This window comes from Peromyscus maniculatus, chromosome 3 (assembly GCF_049852395.1).
Source record: "Peromyscus maniculatus bairdii isolate BWxNUB_F1_BW_parent chromosome 3, HU_Pman_BW_mat_3.1, whole genome shotgun sequence".
Lineage (NCBI taxonomy): Eukaryota > Metazoa > Chordata > Mammalia > Rodentia > Cricetidae > Peromyscus > Peromyscus maniculatus.
In genome coordinates, this window is record NC_134854.1 from 13,733,799 (window position 1) to 13,756,406 (window position 22,608).

General features: G+C 40.1%; 1 non-coding gene and 1 pseudogene across 1 annotated transcript; both read right to left on the minus strand.

Annotated features, from left to right (window-relative positions):
- Positions 1–12,706: 12,706 nt before the first annotated feature.
- LOC102913309 (inactive phospholipase C-like protein 2 pseudogene) lies at positions 12,707–15,915 on the minus strand (annotated as a pseudogene).
- Positions 15,916–15,921: 6 nt separating this feature from the next.
- On the minus strand, positions 15,922–16,028 carry LOC121828466 (U6 spliceosomal RNA). Its single transcript, XR_006070927.1, has one exon. It is a non-coding gene; the product is annotated as a U6 spliceosomal RNA (small nuclear RNA).
- Positions 16,029–22,608: the final 6,580 nt, after the last annotated feature.

Sequence of the window (22,608 nt, forward strand, 5' to 3'; positions counted from 1 at the left end):
TCTGAGGCTTAGAGGACGTTCCTCCTGTTTCACTAATTAATGCTCTGACAAGCATTCTAGTACAGCTTAATCTCTAACACCCAGGATTTGCAAATGTGATTTTTTAAAAACCAAATCAATATAGTAAAACATATAGAGGACAAAAAAGATAATATGTCTATCATGCCTTTAATATGAGAAACTGATTTCTTCAGTGGGCAAAGTCCTAAGAAAGAAGAATTAAACACAGAGTATACTGTGGTAGGAGAGTACAGAGGACATGGTGAAATGCTTAGTGATAAAGGACTTTCCGTACAAGCATGAGAACCTGAGTTCACACCTTCAGGACTCACATAAAATAGCTGTGTACAGTAATGGGCCTATAAATCCCATACTAGAACAGTAAAGATGACGGAGCCCCAGAGCTTGCTGGCCAGCCTGCTTAAGCGAATTGGTGAGCCCCAGGCTTAGTGAGAGACCCCCTCTCAAAGGAAAGGTAGAGAGAGTGACGCATCAGAGATTCATCTCTGGCCTCGACATACATGTGCGTACTTGTACACATCACACACACACACACACACACACACACACACACACACACACAGTACCAAAGTATGCCACAGACTAGGATGAGATTCATCTACATACACATCTACAAATCATTTAGAAAAATGTAAATAAAAATTTAGTAAGATATTACTAAAACCTTCCAACATGGAAGATTCAAAATACTGCATTTGTAGACATGTATAAGCATAATCAGTGACCATAATTTTGAGGGATTCTGTGATATGTAACAATACAGAATATTTATCCTGTGATACAGAAGTTCACTTCCTTAATATACAACTCAATAGAAATATGCACACAAAGGTGCTCACAGAAACATAATTTATAATAGTGGAAACCTGGCTAAAACCCAAACATCCTTCAGCAATAAAATGGATAAATCATGGTATTTCTAATGTGGAATATTCTAGAGAAGCTAAAATAAGTACTGATAGCATAGAATAATATTTTTAAATTCAAGGTACAATCTGAACATGTATGATGTATGCTTGTAAATCTAGCACTTGGGCCATGGAGGCAGGAGGATCAAGAATAGGAAGGTAGCATGGGCTATATGAGGCCCTGTCCTAAAAACAAAACCTGTAACAACAGCAGTAAAGGCAGGGCAGAGCAAAAGTGGCCAAACACCACAATACAGATGTAACCCACAGAGAGAATAGTGCGTGACTGTGTGATATATATATATATATATATATATATATATATATATATATATATATATATATAACATGTACACACATATCTGGCAAAACTAAACCATAAAGGTTAGGATGGTTGTTATATTTAGAAAAAGGCATTCATTGAGCTAATTGGTTATGATTTATGTTTTTTCTACGTATGTGGTAAGATTCTGTTCAGATTATTTTTAAAAATATTGGCATTGGAAATTAGAATATAATTTCATGTCTCAGAATATTTTCAAGAAAATGAATTGGCTAAAAGGCAAATGTGAACTGTACTTATAGATGGAAGTGGAAAGAGAATAAAGGCAGTTGGTATACAAATGTGGCAGAGATAGAAGCAGCCAGTAACGGCTCACCCAAATGTAAACTATAATGAGCATATCTGTTTATATGTGCATTTAACTTGCTAATTCCTGAATCTTTCATTTAGCTTTTGTGAAATCTTCACAAAGACACTGTGGTTCTTAGCATTTAAATTAATGCCACAATCCATCAACACAATCATGTGCATCCACTCCCTGTTTTACAGAGAATCAATTTTTTTTTCAGTTTTGAGTCATAAATGGCCAGTCTCAAAGGAAAAAGAGTTTTGACTTATAACTATAGTACATCTGTAGCTAGAGTTTCCTGCCTTGCCCACAGTCAGGACAAATCTCTGTCACCCGCCAGTCCCACAGCCACTCAGACCCAACCAAGTGAACACAGAGACTTATATTGCTTTCAAACTGTATGGCCGTGGCAGGCTTCCTGCTAACTGTCCTTATCTTGCTAACTGTGCTTTTATCTTAAATTGATCCATTTCCATACATCTATACCTTGCCATGTGGCTGGTGGCTTACTGGCGTCTTCACATGCTGCTGGTCATGGCGGCGGCTGCAGTGTCTCTGGTCATGGCGGCGGCTGCAGCGTCTCCCTCTGCCTTTCTGTCCCTTTATTTCTCCTCTCTGTTAGTCCCGCCCATCTTTCCTGCCTAGCCACGGCCGATCAGGTTTTTATTTATTAACCAATCAGAGCAACTTGACATACAGACCATCCCCCAGCACAGCCAAGTGCAGACCATCTCAAACACCTGCACTCAGGCCCATGGTCCTAATCATCCTCTATACGGACCTGCTGGGTAACGCCACAAAGAACCCAAGAAGGGCTCCCACAGGACAAACAGAACATCCCACAGCATACATCTGTCTTGAAAATTTGTTTTTAAAATAATGAGTAATGAAAGTAGGTTTTAATTATGAATACACAGCTTATCTCAAATTCTAATATCAATATATCTTGAGTATTCCTATTTAATTTTCCACAGTTTTGCTTAAGAAAGTAATTAATGAGAAGTTTCTGTCTGTTTTCATTGTCTGCCCTCTCCCATTAGAATAACTGTTCCATCTCCCATGTTGGAACATGCTTGCTTTCTTTTCATACAACACAAAGCCATTATCATTTAATTAGAAATATTCCATTAAAGAGCCAGGACTTCACTATGTAAAAGTTGGTACTAAGCCTGATGAAAACTCCAAGTGTAAAGCACTCTGAGCTGATGCAGGGTCATGTTTGTGAGTCTTGGATGCAGGGCAGATTCACACTGCTGTCAGTGAACCAGATCTTTGCTTAAGTCAGCCGACTCTGCCCATCTTCAGGAATCGTGCCCCTGTGGAGAAATTACTGTAACTTGAACTCAGAAATTTAATGGAGCATGGCAACTCTCATGTAGATGAATTTCTAAACAGTCTTATTAAACAAGAAACACAGAGCCAAATACAGGGGTGAAAGTTGTAGAGATCAGAGAAACAGCCACCAGCTAACCTTAGATCACCACCCTGCTGTAGCTTCCCAAGTGAGTGCTTCTTCCTGTCTAACCTGCGCCTTTATTGCCTTTCTATTCTGCCTTCTCATTGGCTCTTAGCCTAGTTACCTCACTTCCTCATCACTGCCTGTCTGTACAGACCTCCAGGTCTCTATGGTTGGTACTGGGATTAAAGGTTCATATCACCACACTTGGCTGTGTCCTTGAACACACAGACTCTGCCTGCCATGTGATCAGATTAAGGGTGTGTGCTACCACTGCCTGACTTTTGTTTATGGCTCTCTATGTCCTCTGATCTCCAGGCAAGCTTTATTTATTAACATACAAATAAAAAATCACCACATTTCAGCACAAATAAAATATCACCACACTCTCATGGTCCTAAAGTAAAAAATATATCTTGAAATATACACTAAACTTTAAATTCCAGAAGAAAAATCACAATTTACAAAAGTAATATCAAAGTGAAAATTAAAAACATTTAAAATCTATTAAAATGTAAAGTTAACAAATACATGTTGTGTTATTCTAAAGTAAATAATACTGGATTAAAGGGCATAGTCATTTTCATAACTTTAATACACACAGGTAGATTGTTATTCAAAAATAGCAGCAACAAACTCTTTTTTGTGTGCTGGGTTATGCTCCTTTAATTGGTTACTTACTTGTCTTTTACTCTACATCTAACTTCCTGAGATCACATATCGCACACCAAGCCTGACACTGTGTGTGTGAACTGAAGTTTCCAGAAAACAGTCAGACCTATGCTTGTGACTAGAACTTCTGTGATTGTTGCGAGTAGAAATTTTGCAGCTCTGAATTCAATCTCTCCCCCCTTTAACTAACTCTATTGATAACCATTCATCCCCAGCTTCTGCACCTCTGCATCTAATCTATCATCCTATGACTATCAGACACAATTTGTCTTTTATCAACAGAAGACCTAAGAATACCATTAGATAACATGGAACCTATGGAAGAGGTTTCCCTGCTTTTCTGTAACCCATCTGATGTTTCAATCAATCAGTGTATATCCGCCCCCACCCCCATGTGCCACAGCAGGTATGTGGAAGTTAGAGGAATGGATTCTCTCCATCTACTGTGGGATCCTGGGATTGAATGCAAATCCTCAGACCTGTATGGAAAGCACATTAACCCGCTGAGCTTTCTTCCACATGTATTTTTATTTTTTAATTTTATTTCTATACGTATACAAACATCTCAAAATTGTTGCCACATTAGAACTGCATGTATAGGGTAACCAGAATTCATATTTTTGGGCCATAGTCACTAATATTTGGGAACAGAATTATTGGTAAAATTATTTAGGCCACTCCACATAGTTAAAAGAAAAGTTTATTTTGTGGGGTAACTTACAAGTGAATGGATAGTTTATAGAGTCTGGGAAGGGTGTGGCGCAGTCTGGCAGTGTTCTCTGGAGAACTCTGCTCGGTCTACCTCCAGTGTCCAGGGTCCAGGAACCAAGAGAGCCAGAGCATCCGGATCTCAGGTCTTCAGGGTCCTCTCTTTGCCCCGCCTAGTAGACATGACAGTTACCAAAGCCTCAATGGGGATTGGAACTTCCAGATCAAAGCTGGAATGGCTACTCACTACACAGAATAAACCAACTTATATTCTCTTCAAGGTGAAAGGTGGGGGCACTGGGGGTGCATCTGAGGATACAATTTAATTTACACAGAGTATCTTCATCACCTGCTCTCCACCTTTTTTCTTTTTTTGAAGCAGGGTCTCCAAATCTGGAGCTCACTAATTTAGATAGAAAAGCTTGTGGGCAAGTCCCTGACATCCTCCTGTGCCACATCCAGCACAGCTCCAGGATAGGATTGACTGGGGTGTCAAGGAAAAGAAGAAAAGACAGATGGGCATGTGGACAGAAAGCTATGGTTGGGTGATTCTGATGTAGAATCCTAGGTGCCTTGGAAGCTCAGTGTGTTTATTATATACAGTTCACAGAGAGTAGAGTTATTGCACCCAGCTGAACAAGGAGGCAGGGTTTATGATGTACCTCTGAATCAAGGAGACAGTTCCAGCTAAATGCAGTGGAAGCATTCTCTGTCAGGGAGCAGTTCCAGTTCTTAAACATCTTGGGGGTGAAGCTATGGTGGACATTTTCTACACGTCATCTGCACGGCAACAGTTGGAACCCTGAGTAAGTTTTGTTATTTTCTCTTTGAGTCCTCCTGTCCCACAAGCCTTGAAATTCTCATGGATCTGAGGTTTTGGGGTTTTTAACATGGCCAGACCCTTGTCAGCAGCACACATTCACTCATGATTTCCTTCACTCAGGGCTTCCTGTACTTCCTCTACTCCCGTGGCTGCCTTTCCAACATTGGTATCACAGTCACCTACCACGATACCTTGACCTTTACATGGGCTTTGGAAATAAAAACTCAAGTTCTCTGGAACAGGAGGGATCAGGTGTGTGTGTGTGTGTGTGTGTGTGTGTGTGTGTGTGTGTGTGTGTGTGTTGGATGGAGGGAGAGAGTACTGGGAAAGACGACTGGAATTCAGAGAGTTTCAGGGGTGATATGGAAACCTAGTACACTGGAAACTCCTTGGAATCTATGAGGGTGACCCTAGTGAACACTGCTAGTAATGGAGGATGTGGATCTTTGAACCTGTTATCTTCTGTAATCGACAGGGCTTCCAGTGGTGAGACTGAAACATCAACCCAGCCATAACACCTTCAACCTACAATTTGTCTAGCCTGCAAGATGGGCTGGGGTAATGGTGGCAGAGCGCTTGTGGGAGTGACCGACCGATGACTAGTGCAACTTAAGACCATGCTGTAAGAGGGAGGCCATGCCTGACACTGCCTGGATAGCCAGGGACCAGAGGCCGGATAGTCTGCAGATCTAGGATAGAACAAAACATGACTGGCCAAAAAAAAAAATTAATGAAATGATTACTAATGATATTCTGCTATATTCATAGACTGGAATATAGTCCAATCATCATCAGAGAGGCTTCATCCAGCAACCAATGGGAGCAGATGCAGAGACTGACAGCCAAAGAGGATACTACAAGAGCACAGCCCACAGAATCAACTAAGCAGGACTCAGCGGATCACAGACACTGAAGCAACAACCAGGAGGCCTGCATGGGTTGAACTTAGGTCCTCTGCATATTGTTATGTTTGTATAGCTCGGTATTCTTGTGGGACTCCTAACAGCAGGAGTGAGGGGATTCTCTGACTCTTTCCTTCTCTTGGAACCCTTTTCCTCCTCCTGGGTTGCCTCATCCAGCCTTGGTAGGAGGGTACATACCTAGTCTTACTGTAACTTGTTGCGTTGTGTTCGCTTCATATCCCTGGGAAGCCAGCTCTTCTCTGAAGGGAAATAAAGAAGTGGATCTGGGGGAGAGGGGAGAAAGGGGGAGGGAGTGGGAGGAGTGGAGGGAGGGAAGCTGTGGTTGGGATGTTATATATAAGAGAAGAAGAAATTTTAAAAATTGAAAAAAATATGCTTTTCATCTCTTTTGGTGAACTTTGGGTTAAAGCTAATAATAAGTTGATGGTTTGTGTAAGGATATGGAAATGGACAGTAGTATTTATAAGAGTCCTGTAAACAATTATTGTCATTTGATTCCTGTAAACAATTATTGTCATTTATTTGACTGCTGTATATATTATATTGTCTTCATACTCTTTAGCTAAGGTAATTAAATAAATGCTTTTAAGAAAAATTAAAAAAAAAAAACAAAACCCTCTCAACTCATCATGCTTGTGTGAGTATTTCACTGATAGAACTATCTCCCTTGCCTTGAGATCTGTACTTTTTCATGGCATATGCATAGGTCAAATACATAAAGAAATATATCTCCTTTGTACCCTAGTATGACTGCAACCTGAGGTTGCCTCAGTTTCTAGTTCCGGGTCCTTTTAATTCTTTTCTTCCCCCCTTTTTTATTGAAAATAGAATATTTTCTCAGATATCATATCCTAATTAGTTTCTCTTCCCTTCCCATCTGGATCTGCTTCCTTAGTATCTTTAATTAGGAAAAAAAAAAACAGGCTTCTAAGAGATAATAATAAAATATAAGGTAAAATAAAAAAACTCTCACACCAAAGTTGGACAAGAAAAACTAACAGAAGGAAAAGTGCCCAAGATAAGTTACAAGAATCAAAGACCAACTTGCTCGCACACTCAGGAATCTCATAAAAACACTAAACTGGGAACTGTACTATCTACATAAAGGACCCAATGCAGACCTCTGCAGGCCCTGTGCTTGCTCCTTCAGTCTCTGTAAATGTATGCGAGCTTTGCTCATGTTGATTTAGAAGGCTTTGTTTTCTTGCAATCCTCCATCCCCTTTGGCTCTTATATTTCTTTCCTTCTTCCACAGGGTTTACTGAGCTCTGCGGGGATGGATTTGTGGACAACATCTCATTTAGGACTAAGCATTCTAAGGTCACAGCTGAGTGTTCCAAGGACTCTCCTCTCTGTAGAATGTCTGACTGTGCGTCTCTGTATTTGTTCCCATCTGCTGGGAATGGAAGGAAGCTCCTCTGATGATGAATAAACAAGGCACTGATCTAGGAATATAGCAGAAAATCATTAGGAGTCTTTTTATCATTACATTTTTTATTTATTATTTATTTTTAAAATTTTAAAATTTATTTTATATACCAACCACAGTTCCCCCTCCCTCCCTTCCTCCCACTCCCCTCACCTCCCCCAATCTACCCCTATCCACTCTACAGAAAGGGTAAGGCCTCCAATGGGGAGTCAACAAGGCCTGGCATGTTCAGTTGAGGCAGGACTGCTCTCCCCTCTACCCCGCATCTCTTTTTAAAATTTAGACCGGTGGTATTTACTATTACTCTAGGTCCCTGGGCTATCTAGTCTCTCCTTGGCTATCCAAGTAGTGTCAGGTGTAGGTTCCATCTTAGGGAGTGGGCCTTCAATCAAATCAGTTATTGGTTGGTTACTCCTACAAGCTTTGTGCCACCATTGCCCCAGCACATATATAGGCAGGACACTACTGGAGATCAAAGAGTTTGTGGCTGGGTTAGCTTTTACATTTGTCTTTTGGTAATGTGCAGAGTACCGTCCTATATACCAAAGAGGCTAGAACATAAAGGTGAGGGCTCTATGCAGGCACCAGCTCGACTTCTCCATGTCCAATGAGTTGTGTGGGTGTTGTCTTCAGCAATGGGGACTTGCTGTCAGTTTGTGAAGAGTAACCCACAGTCTTAGCAATAGCCTGGGTTGTCTGGGGATTCCATGGAACTCCTTTGGCCAAAACATAAATTATAAGTAACCCCATTCTAGTACTGGAAGCTTTGTTTGGTGACAAGAAATGGCCATTTGGGACTCTGCCTCCCCTAATAATTTGGTGATTTCATTCAGATTGCCTCCATCTATGTGTATATTTTGGGAACTTTCTACTGTATTAGCTTTCCATATTCCCTTCAAATTCCTCTTAATTTTAGCTGTCTCTCCCTGTACTCCTTTCCTTAAATCTCTCTTTCCACCCTTGCCCACTTCATCCTCCCATTCCAGCCCTTCTACATCTATCCATAATTATCAATTCCATTTCCTTTCATAATGAGGTCCATCTTTACCATCTAGTCCCTGACTCATTAGGTACCCTCTGTTGTTCTATACATGGTAGCTTGGTTATTTTCGACTTAACAGCTAATATTCACATGTAAGTGAATACACACCATATATGTCTTTCTGGGTCTGGGATACCTCACTAAGGATGATTTTTTTCTAGTTCCACCAATTTGCCTGCAAATTTCATGATATCATTTTTTTTTAAACAGATGGGTAATACTCTATTGTATTAATGTCCCACATTTTTTTAATCTATTGTAATGTTAAAGGACATCTAGGTTGTTTCTAATTACTGACTGTAATCAATAGAGCAGCAATGAGCATGTTACAGCAAGCATCTTTGTGGTAGGATAAAGTGTCTTTTGGGTTTATGCCCCAGAGTGGTATAGCTGGATCTTGAGTTAGATTGATTCCATCTTTCTGAGGCATGGCCACACTGATTTCCATTGTGGTTGTACAATTTTGCACTCCAATCGGCAATGTATGAGTGTTCCTCTTACTTTACATTCTCACCAGCATGAGCTGTCACTTGTGTTTTTGATCTTAGACATTCTGACAGGTGTAAGATGAAATCTCCAAGTAGTTTGATTTGAATTTCCCTGATAGCTAAGGATGTTAAACTTTTCTTTTATAGTTTCTTAGGCATTTGCTTTTTCTCTTTTGAGAATTCTCTGTTTTGATTTGTGCCTCATTTTAAAACTGGTTATTTGTTTTATTGATATCAAGTTTTTTACTTTGGATATTGTATATATCCCACTATTGGATGTATAGTTGGTAAAAGTCTTTTCCCATTCTGTAGACTGATGCATTGTCTGAATGATGGTGTCTCTTGATGTACAGAAAATCTTCAATTTTAGAGGTCCCATTTACTGATTGTTGACCTTACTACCTGTACTAATGGTGCTTTGTTTGGAAAGTCTTTTTCTGTACCAAATGAGTTCATGGCAATCCCCCACTTTCACTTCTATCAGGTTCAATGTATCTGGTTTTATGTTGAGGTCTTTGATCCATTTAGAGTTGAGTTTTGTGACACGTGGTGAGTATGGATCTATTTGGATTCTTTTACATGCAGCCATCCAGTTTGACCAGCACCATTTGCTGAAGATGCGTCTTTTTTTACAGTGTGTGTTTCTAGCTTATCAAAAATTAGGTGTCCGTGGGTGTGTGGGTTTATGTCTGGATCTTCAATTTGATTTTATTGATCAACATATTTGGTTTTGTGCCAGTACCATGCTGTTTTTATTACTGTAGTTTTGTAGTATAATTTGAAATAAGGAATGTTTATATTTCAGCAGTTCTTTTATTATTCAGGATTGTTTTATTTATTTATTATTCAGCTAGCTTGGGCATTTTGTGTTTCCATGTGAAGCTGAAATTTACCCTTTCAAGATCAGTGAAGAATTGTGCTGAAATGTTGTGGGGATTACTTGGTTAGAGTTACCCCCAAGATATTTTATATTATTTGAGATGGGGCAGGGCGAGGGGAGAATGGAGGCTGCAGCAGGCTTTCTGTTGCAGAGCTGGGCGTGGGATCTGTTGGAGCAGAGGCAGAGGTGAAGATCTGTAGCTAGACTGCCTGCTTACCTGGCCAGACTGGCCTGTGGGTTGCCAGGAAGCCTCCAGTTCCTACTGAACTCTGTGGAGCAAATTCTTTTTATAAATAAGTTCTTATTGTCTGTTACTTCAAACCAACCATTGCTGAGGGGTACATGTCCTCACATGTAAACACCTCACACAATTATTTTTCCCCCAAACTGCAGCCACAAGAGATAAAGGTGAGTAAACATAGGGCCCAAGACAGAGAAAACATTAAATAAATGTTTGTGAGATTCCATTTGTCTGATGCTGTGTGGATGAACATGTTTGCATATTAATGTCCTTACAGATTCTACCCTCTCATCCAGACATAAATGTAAAGGATGTAAAGTAAAATCACAAAAACTCATTTAAAATTACTGCTACTACATTATTTGAATAGGAAATAAATTTATAGTTTTTCTTGAGAAGTGAGGCTAGTTTAAAGATAAAAATAAATTAAGATCCTCCAGTGTAGGTGCTAAAATAATGTTATTATCTTCTCAAAAGGGGGTAAGATTTCAGATTAAGGAAGGCAAACGGTGCAATAAAAGTTTTCATTAGAGAAATAATACATTTTCCTATTTTCAGCAACATTAACCTACCTGAAAATTTATGTTCACAAAGAATCATCATTACAGAGTTTAATATAAATATATATATAGGTGTGATTCAGTAAAACTGGGTTGGAAAGTTTATGGATTCTAAGGTTAGAAAGAGTCTGGGGAGCTTTGGACATCACCTCACCCCAATTTGTTTTATTTTTACTAGTTTTTATTATTGGTTCAGACAATATATTGTAATCATATTCACCCCTCCCCCAATTTCTCCCAAATCCTTTCCCTATCTCCTTTCCTAACCACCTATCTCTACATTGATTCTCTCTGCCTCCCTCCTCCCACTCTTAAAAAACACCAGTTTGTGCTGCTCATATACTCTGGACATCTGCTGGAGCGCAGTTGACTCACAAAGGGTGGTACTGTTAAACAAAACTGACTCTCCCTTTCCCAGAAGCCATCAGTTGCCAATCCCTCCTCAGCTGGGAGGGAGACTTCATGCCCTTCTGTCCATCCTGGGATTTTGTCTGGCTTGAGCTTGCACAGGTCTATGCATGTGTCACAACCATTGCGAGTTAATATGTATAGCTGCACTCACTTCCTGGTATCCATTCACTACCTCTTGCTCTCACAGTCTTTCTGAACCCACTTCTGCAATAGTCCCTTAGCCTGGGATGAAGGCTCATGATACGAATGTCACACTTGGGGTGGAAACTTTCACACTATCTCATTCTATGCACCTTGGTCATCTGTGGGTCCCTGTGTTAACTACCCTCTGCTGGAAAGAGAAGCTTTCCTGCTAAGGGTTGTGTGACACACTGTTCTATCTATGGGAAGAGTAAGTCAGTAAAAATTCATTTAATAGTATTTCCATTTAGCAGAATAACAGTGTAAGTTCTCCCCTTGACCTATCTAGACATAGTTTCTTATTCCTTATAAGAGGGTTGAGTATGGTCTTGAATATTATCAAGGCCCTGCCTTAATAATATTCTTCCCAGTGGCCCAGAAGAGAAGCTATGAACGGTGAGAATTATTTTTGGGAAGAGAATCTAAGTATACCAAGCTCTTTGTCCATCTGGGACAAAAACAATATTCCTCTGGGATAAAATCCTATCTACCTAGCTTCAGTTCTGTTCTCGTGCCTAGCTCCTCTCTTGCCTGATTTCTCTCTATATTTATCTGTTGTCCCCTCTAAAGTTCTATCTTAATTCTGCCTTGTCTAGATTCTTCTCATCTCATTTTTACCCATCAAGTATTTCTCCATCTGGCTTTTCCTCATCTTCCATCTTGTCCTCACGTTCTCTCTGGTGAAAATCCTCCTTATACCTCTCAGTTCTCTCCAAGTGTCTGAAGTATTCAGTTATAATACCCAAGCAATAGCAATCTTCCCCCTCCAGCCAGGTCACCAGACTTGAATTTCTACAGGGTCATAAAGGCAGGTAAGAATTTTCCTCAGGCAGTGACCATCAGGCTTTCTTTCTTTCTTTCTTTCTTTCTTTCTTTCTTTCTTTCTTTCTTTCTTTCTTTCTTTCTTTCTTTCTTTCTTTCTTTTTTTTTTTATCATAAAAGATATCTTTAATGTGGACACTATGTCATACAATGAAAAACCATGTACACGGGGCGGCCTCCACCCAGCTGCCACGTTGCCAGCACATCGTCAGCCAGGCAGCCTTAGTCCTGCGGCACAGTCCTCAGCTCCAGGCTCTTACATTCTGCTTAGTAATTATGGCTCAGCAAGCATGCCACCAAATCCTCTGCAGCCCCAAGACCGGCAAGCACACACGAGTAAGAGATGCAAGCCTTCTCACCAATAAATACATCTTAACAATGCAATCCACCTCCACCTGAGCGCTCTGTTTTCATGTAGGAACTGTCTGTTTGTGGAACTAGGGCAAATGCACTGTCTTCACAGTGGAACTCGGGGCGTTTTGTCTAAAAATACAGCATGTTTGGGCAGGATAGAATTTCTGGTTTATTTGCCTTCATCCGAGGGTTGCTGCACACATTCACAGCGGTAACAGACTGCAATTGGGTATTCCAGCTGTGCTTTGCAGCCCCAGCTGTTCTCCTTGGTGAGTGGGTGCCCTTGCTGGCTGGCCCTAGGGCTGTGACTTGAGAGGGACAGGGAGGCTCCTTAGTCCCCATTTTCATCACTGGCTTTCTCAGGGATGACTTTCAGGCTCTGGCGTGGCTTCTGGGCCTCAGAGTTTTCCGTGCCTGGCTGGTTCAGTCCACATGAAACAGCTGCATAGTGGATCTGCTTCAGATTCTCCAGGGTCTCATTCTTAGCATATTTCAAAAGATCCGCTTGTCCCTTTAAGATGGTGATATTCCAGGTAAAGCTCTCCACCGCCTTCGGCAGCTTCCGCTCCTTCAGGCCCTCCTTGGTGCCTATGCTGTGCAAGTGTTCATGGGATTCCATGGCTGCCTTCTGGCAATGCACAATCTTTTCATACACAGCATCTGCATTTTCAATCAGTGCCTTGAGAGACTGCATCATCATGTCATAAGTCATTACAATCTTCTTCAGAACCTCAGGCACGATGGCCTGCAGCTCCATGGTGGGGTAGGGCTCACTAAGATTCAAGACCACCAGGGGGGTGTTGTCAGGCCCCAGGAATCGAGGTGACACAGCCAGCATGCACTGCATGAGGTTAGCCACCGACGAGAGGCCACACAACTCCTTGAATGATACAACTGCATTCTGCATGTTCTCTCTCAGGTCCGTGGCATCCCGTATAGGGGGCTGGGCATTCTTGAACACCTCATCTACGGTTTTAATCCACAGTGTCCTCAGAGATGCATATTCGCGGGACTTCTTCCCTTTCCTCACAGAAAGGCCCCTTTTATGAGGTTTCCCTCCTCCTCTTCGGTTAGTGATGGCCACGTGGGCAAACAAAGAAGCATGGGCGAGGACTTCTCCAGTCAAGGACTGCAGAGGGACATGGCGGTAGCCTGTCTGTAAACACTCAAAGGGAATCGTGTACTGGCCAATAAACTCGTCCCCAATGTAGTCATCGTCCAGCACTACAAAGCGCACCATGGCCAGTTCAGGGAGGTTGATTTGAAATTCAAAGCTTTCATCAAAAATGAGAGCATCTCCATTCTGATTCACGGTTTTTGTCCTTTGCTCTGCACAGTCAGCAGGAATTCCATGGATTTCCACATAGACATAAGGATCCACTACATCACCTTTGGCACCTGACCCTTTGGGCTTGGGAAAGTTCTGGCCACTGATAATTTTAATGTGAAGCAACTGAGGTGAGACTCCGGGAACAGAGTCCTTTGTGTTGGCACTGAAGAAGGAGACTTCCTCCCTCATGATGGCTGGTCGAAGAACATAGCCACAGTTCCCGTTCTGCCGAAACCAGCCGATATTCAGGTCCATCATCAGCCCTGGAGTCTGGAAGTTCATGGCCACAATTTGACACCCACATTTCCAGAAATCTTGAGGGTTCATGTTACTCGAATCAATTCTCATTGGACTAGGAAAGACCCTGGCAAGAAAACGCTTATTGTAATTTACAAAGTCCCCGGGGTTTTCATTGGCATATTTGCTGGCAAGCACTTCATTAAATGAACACACTTCCCAGTACTTCTGCACCTGAAAGGAAACCTGAAATTCCTTGAACTGGACTGACTTACAGATGCTGACCAGTTCAGACAGGTCTTTGCAAAGCTGAAAGCGCTTCACGGGCACCTGGTTGGGCTGTTCCACGATCTCTTTCCCCATCCTCTGAGACATTTCTGCCCCTTCATCTTCATCAGTAACATTGCCTTCCACACCAGAGCAATTTGAAGACAGCTTCTTTGCTTTGATTAGTATTTTCCCTTTCAGGACATCCGGAGACGGCAGGTAAGACTCCTCCATATTGGGTGATATTGTATACAGCTTGTCTCCTAAAATTTTCTTCATGTGTTGGACCATCACTTTCTGTTGTTTAATAGAACAGTGGTTTTCTAAACATAAGATGAGAGGATACTCAGAAGCAAAGAATGCATACTTGTTAATAATATCGATGACACTGCGGAAGACTATCTGAGAGGTCATGGTATGGCCTGTGTAAATCACAGGCTCGTTATCTGGCCCATCCCACACATCTAATTCAACACTCCTGCAACCCATTTTAAGAGCACGGATATACCCTGTGATGTCAGAGGGGCCCCGGAACTGGTCCTCTATCAAGTATGTATTATGAGAGGAGTTTATAAAGTAATGAGACAGTGGCTGCTTCATATCCTGACAGACCTTCTTATGCTCTGGATCAAATATGTAACAATCGGGTGACATCAGGTAATTAGTGAACCCATCTATGGAGAGCCAGCCCTTTTCCTGACCTTCTTTGGATGGCTCGTATTTGTGAATAATTTCAAGGCTTATCTCCTCATTTATATGTGCTACACCCTGTTCTGCCTCAAGAAACATCATAAGGTCCTTGGTATCAAGGAATTCTTTATTGCTTGAAAACTGGACTAAAAGGAAGTAAATTTCAGGTCTAGTACAAAGTTCATGAAAAACCTCAATAAATTCTTCTTTTGTGACTTCAGTATCAGCTTTGTCCTTTGATTTATGCAATTCTTTGAACTTAAGCTCAATTTTGCTTGTTTTTAAACCAGGATTGAGGTTTCTGATACATTGTACAGCATTACACAGAGTTATATGTCCAAGATAATCTACATCAATTTCACTAAACATTTGTGAAATCCAAGAAGTCCTCATGTTGTCTTGGCTACTTTCTAACATATCAAGTGTATGTTTCCCATAAGAAATCAGGTACCGGAGTCCCGTCACCCAGATGTTCGCAACATCTGCAGAATTTGCAACCAAATCAAGTGACTCATAATTCTCTCCATATATGACTGAAAATGCACAATCTTCAGATATCTGCTCAGAAATGCCATTACTGCGGAATATATCTGTGTTTTTCCCTGTTCTCACTTCCTTGATAGATTTGATATCAATCTTGGCTTTCTCAGAATCCTTCTTAGATGGCTCCCACCTCAGGCTTTGCATGTCAGCATCCAGCAAAAAGTACCGATGATAAATCCTGGAGTTTGACCGAACCTTTTTGAGTTCAGAACCCTCAACCATTGAGTTGATACAGTCACTGACACTGCTGATCTTCTTCTCTGTTGGCATGCTGCTGAACGACACAGTTTTCTTCCTCTCTCTTAAAAATATGGAACGCTTCATGAATTTGCGTGTCATCCTTGCGCAGGGGCCATGCTAATCTTCTCTGTATCGTTCCAATTTTAGTATATGTGCTGCCGAAGCGAGCACCAGGCTTTCTTTTACAACCCCAAAGGGGAGTGGTTAAAGGAGGAGGTCAACTAAGAGCTAGTATCAGTTAGAATATCAAAAAGAGAATGTATGTGCTCAGTCTACATTCCTAGAAGTGGTTAGGTAAGAAGATAGTAGCCTATAATGTTAGAAAGGATGTATAAGAAAGCAGGGTCTCATCTTAAATTGCACAAGAAATAAAGCTATCTGCCTGACCTAGGAGACAGGCATTGTTTCCATAAGGGTGTTACTTTAGTTCAGGAAGTCATTTGACCTTGGATGCTTGGTAGGTATTTTAGATAAATGCACTGTTAGGAGTTCTTGGAACCACACATAGCATGCAAGAAAATCATTGTAGGAATTGGCTAATACATATATACAAAAGCTAAAATATCACCAAGATTTCTTAAGCCATGGCTTGACCTTTGGAAAAGTCCTTGACTTTTCTGAGTAGTAGCTTTTGTGATAGTAATTGAATTCCATTACATTTTCCTGTGGCTTGCTGCAGTATGGGTTCCATTTTGTGGAGCAGAATTTAAATACATTCAGAAAGTGGTTGGTTACTCCCATGACATTGGTTCTACTATTGCATCAGTGGGCGTGTCTTGCCAGTCCTGTTATTATTGCAGGGTTCACAGCTGGGTGAAATTGATTACTTTTCTCTTCTAGAACATGCATAGCACCCTATAGCACTATAAAAGCTAGCCAACAGGGATGAGGTTTCCAAGTAAGCATCATCTTCATTTCTCAATGTTCTATTGCCCCGCCGGCAGGGCTACAATGGGTTCTCAACCACCCTAAGGAGGGAATGTAGGGACAGGAGATACAAAGGAAAATATACCAAGTCTAGATTCTGATCAAGGTGCAACTTTATTTTCTCTAGAAAGGTTTATATAGTTCCTGCAGAGTGGGGGGAGCAAGAAGCTGTCATCTGCATAAGGTGGGGCAAGCTAACAGAATGTTTGTATAGAATGTTTATAGGGTGAAAGGGTCAAGGGCTCTGACTCAATGTCCTGTTGCTAGGCAACCTGACTGTAAGATGATCTAGTTCCCTGTCTTATGGGGGTCTGTATTTTTCCCTTAACTAGAGATTCTGTTCTTGTCCCTGACATTCTATGACTCAAATGTATGGTGTTTTCAACAGTAGGGTCTTACCATCTCATTCTAGAGTCACCAAGAACATTCACAATAGCATGTAGTATATGGGGAGTCTATAGGACCTCTTTAGCCAACAACTCTAAAAAAAAATCCAATTTCTGGCACTCACCTTTTTTTATTTGTTAGCATGTGATGTCTAGGAGGACCATTGTTGCCCTTTTATAGGGTACTTCATTTTAATGTATGTCACTGTATATATCCAACTTTTTTTTCTTAAGATTGTGTCTTTAAAAGCCTGTGATAGCTTTTTGCTTCTCTTGCAGTAAGCCTTTCAAATTCCTTAAGACCTATATATGTTCTGGCTTTTTTCAGAATCATGTCATATCATCTCCTGCTGACCTCTGCCTTGAGATCTTTCAGTTCCTCAAATCCTCCTGCAATCACAGCATTTTTGTACATGTTCTCCCCCCCTTCAAATAGGTCCTCCCCAGCACACTTCACAGTCTATCTTCTCCAGATTAATTACCATAAACATTGCTCCACCAACAATGCTTACCAACTTAAGTACCCTGGCCAAGTTCTTTAGTTCTTTACTCTCAGAACACTGTGTCCACTCAAACTGTATACAAGCAGTTATTTGCATCATTATTTGACTAAAAAATCATTTCTACTAGATTGTAAGCTACATGCAAGAAGTTTATTACTTGATCCTCTGCAAACAGAAGCCCCAGGTCATCCAGGCTACAGAATACTTAAGAAAGGAACCAATTCTTTTAGTGCCAATATTCAAAGATTCTTGGGTTGGAGTTGGGGGCCCTCAGCTTGTTACATTTGTTCAGATACCCAAATAAAAGTGTAGTCAGAAGTTTTCCTGATCTGTCTGCTCCCTGTTTCTGCAGCTGCTTCCAAATTACCATACAGAGACTTAATATTATTTATAAATGCTCAGTCAGTAGCTCAGGCTTGTTACTAGCTAACTATTACATTTAAATTAACCTATATTTCTATTTGTGCTTTGCCATGTGGCTCATGGCCTGTTACTTCATTTTTTACAGATCATGATTGCTTGGTGGCTGACTGGCATCTCCTCTAACTCCACCATCTTCTTCCCAAAGTCCTCTGTTTCTGGTTGTCCTGACTATACTTCCTGCCTGGATACTAGCCTATCAGCTTTTTATTAACCAATGAGAGTAAATACCTATTCACAGTGTACAGAAGGATTATGCTACAGCATAAAAGAGCTGAAAGAAATCTGTTTCTACTGGTTTGAATAGCCACAAAGATGTGCAAAAACCTTGATAAATGTGAGTGAAGCCTTCCTCAATATTCCTTCTTTTACATATTTTTAGGTAGAATGTAGGTCTCATTAACGTAAGGAGGACCTTGGATTCGAGTTCTTCTCTCAGAGAACAAAGATGATTACTATCCACAGATTTGTTTTAGGAGTGCTAGGAGAAAGATAGTAGTGAGAAAGCAATGAGTTTGTTATACCCCAGATCATACATGCAGACACATGCATGCAAAGCTTAGTAGCTATCAAGCTTCGGAAAACAAAGACTACCATGGATTTAAAAATGAACATGTACTTTGTTTCTTATACAAAGTGAAATTGTCAGCCTGTTTGAATGGAGGATGAAGCATGGTGAAAGTAAAAGTTGGAAAAGAAAAACTTGTGCTTTTAAAACATTTGGAATTGTAATTTCTAGTGCAAAAATCTTAACAAGACATTAAGAACACATTCTTTAAAAGATACTGAGTTAAATTAAACATAGCAACTTTTCTTGGTTTAGTAAATAAAATATCATGGTTAACTTTCTTCCATGGAACTGCCATTTAGGTAAAATGTGTCTTAACAATCCCACACTGTACCATTTATGCCTCCATTTTAACACACATACCTAGTAATTTGTACATACAAGATTCATTTTGAAAGAGCAAGGGAAAACTAAACTGGGAGCTTAAAGCAGGAGAGACAGCTGTGGAGTTTGGTGAGAATTTTCCATTTGAATAGCAGAATAGCAGATGGAACTCTTTCCCTTGAAGAGCAGACTAGGGAGACATTAAAGATTCTTACCACACAACAATAGGCACTTAGGGTGCCAAATATTTATGCTTTTTTCTCTCTGAAGCCCAGATATTTTATGCAAATTTTTCATTTGAATTTCAGGCAACATTTCAAAAACATTTTACTTAAGAAAAAAAAATCCCCAACCCAAAACAATCGCCAATCTGTTCTTCTCATCTGCAGGAGAATGAATGCAGTATAAAACACTTAGCTGAACTTCCATCTTCATGACCAGTATTCACTGTGTCCTACAGAAGGATTCTCAAGTCTTTTTCTGGTTCATTCAGATGGGTTGTGGAGTATATCCTTTCTATTTTCTGTCTTCTCTCAGTGGACTAGAACCACAGAGAGGGCAGGGATAATTTCACTGATTGTAACCTCGTGTTCCATGCTGGGCTGGTGGGCATCTGACCATTTTGTTTACTCAGTACATATAAAGATGGCTCACATTGAGAAAAAAAAATCATATACTTTAGGAAATTTTTACATTTTCTGAACAGGAACATAGGTAAGTCTTGCATATTTCAAATTGTATATTTTATTGTGGGTCAAACCAAATACACAATCTTCTCCCTTTGTAGTTCCAGTAAAAAAAATGAAATGATAACCAAGCTACAATCTGTAGAGTCCCAGAGGTTAGGTATAGAGTAGGGGACTGGGAGGACAGACAGATCTCATTAGAAAAGGGAAATAAAATAGTTATGGATGGAATGGGGGGCTGGAATGGGAGAATCAAGGTGGGGGAAGAACAGAGAACAAGGGGGGAGATAGAGATAGACAGCTAAAATTAAGGGCTATTTGAGGAATGGTATGGAAACCTAATATAGTAGGAGCTTCTAAAATATATACAAATGAAGGTGATGTAAATGAAATCACCAAATAATGAAGGAGACATAGCCTCAGTAAAAAGAAATAAAAAGAAAAGATGAATACCCTTAAAATATGGCTGTGGGAAGAAATATTTCACATCTACTTGGGTCTCTGAGAAAACCACACAGGGAACAGGTGGTGACCACAGAATTAACTTACCACAAATGGTCATTCTATATGCCAAAAATCAATGATCAACAGTGCTACAAGAGAATTGATGGCATATTCATTCTACGGGTCCTCAGCTGTATGCTAGGCAAATAAAGGATGTCTGAAGGCCCAAAGTCTCTAATAGTAGAGGATACAGGGATTTACTGTACATGACACAGGACTTAAATCTTAGTGTAAGAAAAGAGATATATAAGATTTGATGAGTTTCTTATCCCCTCAAAATAAGATACTTCCAAATAAAGGTCCTTCCAAGTCTGAAAAACCACTAAGACTTATTTTATTTAGTGAAATCATTTCTGCTCAAGTTGGTAAGACCAACTCTCTTAGTACATCAAGCAAATCATCTTCATCCAAGGTAGAAGAAACATGGCCAACATCTTCACCAAGAAAGGAAAAATCATGAGAGGCTGAGAAGATAATACAGGCAAACTTGAGCAGATGCGTGGATAAGAAAACATGATAAGCTATCCCAAAGATATACAAGTCTGTGCAATAGATCAGAATATAAGGTGGTCCTTTTGGGGAAAACATAGGTCTTATCTTAGGGGGTGTGCAGATTTAGGATGTAATTTAAAGCAAGGACATATGACATTGCTTCCTAGGCCTACGCCTTCCTTCACGCTCTTGGGTGTTTATGCATATTTATACTAACTGGGTAAAAAAAAAATCTTATTTCCAGCACTACTGCTTTCTAAATTACTTAGTGCATAGACTTAACACATTAGTAATAACCTTGAGTCACTAATAATGTGTTGGTGTCTCGTTGAGGAAAGAAATCCAATCACTCCCTCTTAGTTTCATTTAACCAAGAGTGAGCCCTTATTTGAATTCTCTACTTCACTACCCCCATGTCTTTCAGCTTGTCTGTCATATGAATTTGTGCCTATTGAAGGCTATCTTATGAATCTGTGTCTGTCCCTAACAATGTGCATTACTTTCTCTTTTATTGAACAGCATGGACTGAGGGATACTTTACAGAAATATCCAAGAGCTGAATAAGGGATCAAGTCACTGACTCCAGCTGACCCAGACAACAAAGAGTAGAACAAACAGTGTTTATCAACCAACACCTGTAGGTTGTGCTTAACACATTTGGTGAATATTTATTTTATAAGGTTGTTTTCTGCCTATACTTGCTACTTCCAGGAAATGATTATCATAACATACACACAAATATAAATGCATTTCTCTTGGTTCAGGTGCATGGATGAGTATGTAATTTAAGATTACCACCATGCATTAACTTAGGCTGTAAAAGGTGATCATGGGAAATCCAAGGCGAGTAAGATTGGTTGTTACAATGCTCTCCTAATGGCAGGCTAAACAAACAGACTGAGTACACAGTAGGACAGCAATCTTGAGTGACCTCAGAGTGAATTATTAACTCAGTTGTGAAGTCCTGTAAAAGTCCTAGTCTCCTAGAATGGGAGAGTTTATTTTTTATTATAATACATTGCCACAGCTTAATCTCTCATCTTTTCAGCATGTGTCAAGACATCAGCCATTTTAAGACTGTTTTGAGAAATGGTTGTTAATCAGACATATTTTATAAATGTAGTGAAGAAAATAGATGACCTCTCAACTGTGCTAATATGAAATGCTAACAACCTTGACGATGCTTAAATGCAAAGATCACTGAGTGAACAAAAGAGTGAAATTTTATTTCAAAACTCACTACTGTTTTAGATGCAGGCTTATTTATGGTAACTAATGTTATAGATACCGTACAAAGTCTGTTTGTAGCACAAAACACATTTTTACTATTGTAGCCTAACATGCTAGCATGACTGGCTTGCTGGCAACGCAAGATGACAGTTATTTGTCATCTTCTCAGGCTGAATGCTTCATGGTCAGATGAGACACAATTGTTCAGATACATGGAGCAAGATTTTTAGGCCCACAACTATTAATAAGCCCTGGAAACAGCAGATTGTGTAGTTCTGCTCCTAATTGAATAAAATGAAGATAAGATGCTTTCTTCTTTAAATGGAGCAAGGACTCCATTACCAGACTTAGCACCGAATGGTTTTGATAACTCTATATTCTTCACTCCAGTAAAGAACATTAACTTTTGTGCAGCGACTTTCAAGCACATGAAAACTGCATAGATAATTTTTTTCTTGTTTTCCACATTCCTGTCTTCTTGAGATGGAGAACATTTTTGCTAGTCTTCTATAGTCCTCAGTTCTGGCAATTACAAATACCAATTGAAGGTCAGGCATGATGCTTCAAGTCCTCAATAGCTCAGGCTGGGATGTCTCATGTTCAGGTGGCGTATGCTTTTGTTGTATAATTGTGAACATTTTTTTGTGTATATATTAATAGATCATTATTTTATAATAGTTCTTTGAAAATGGAGGGTTGCTTAGACTTGAG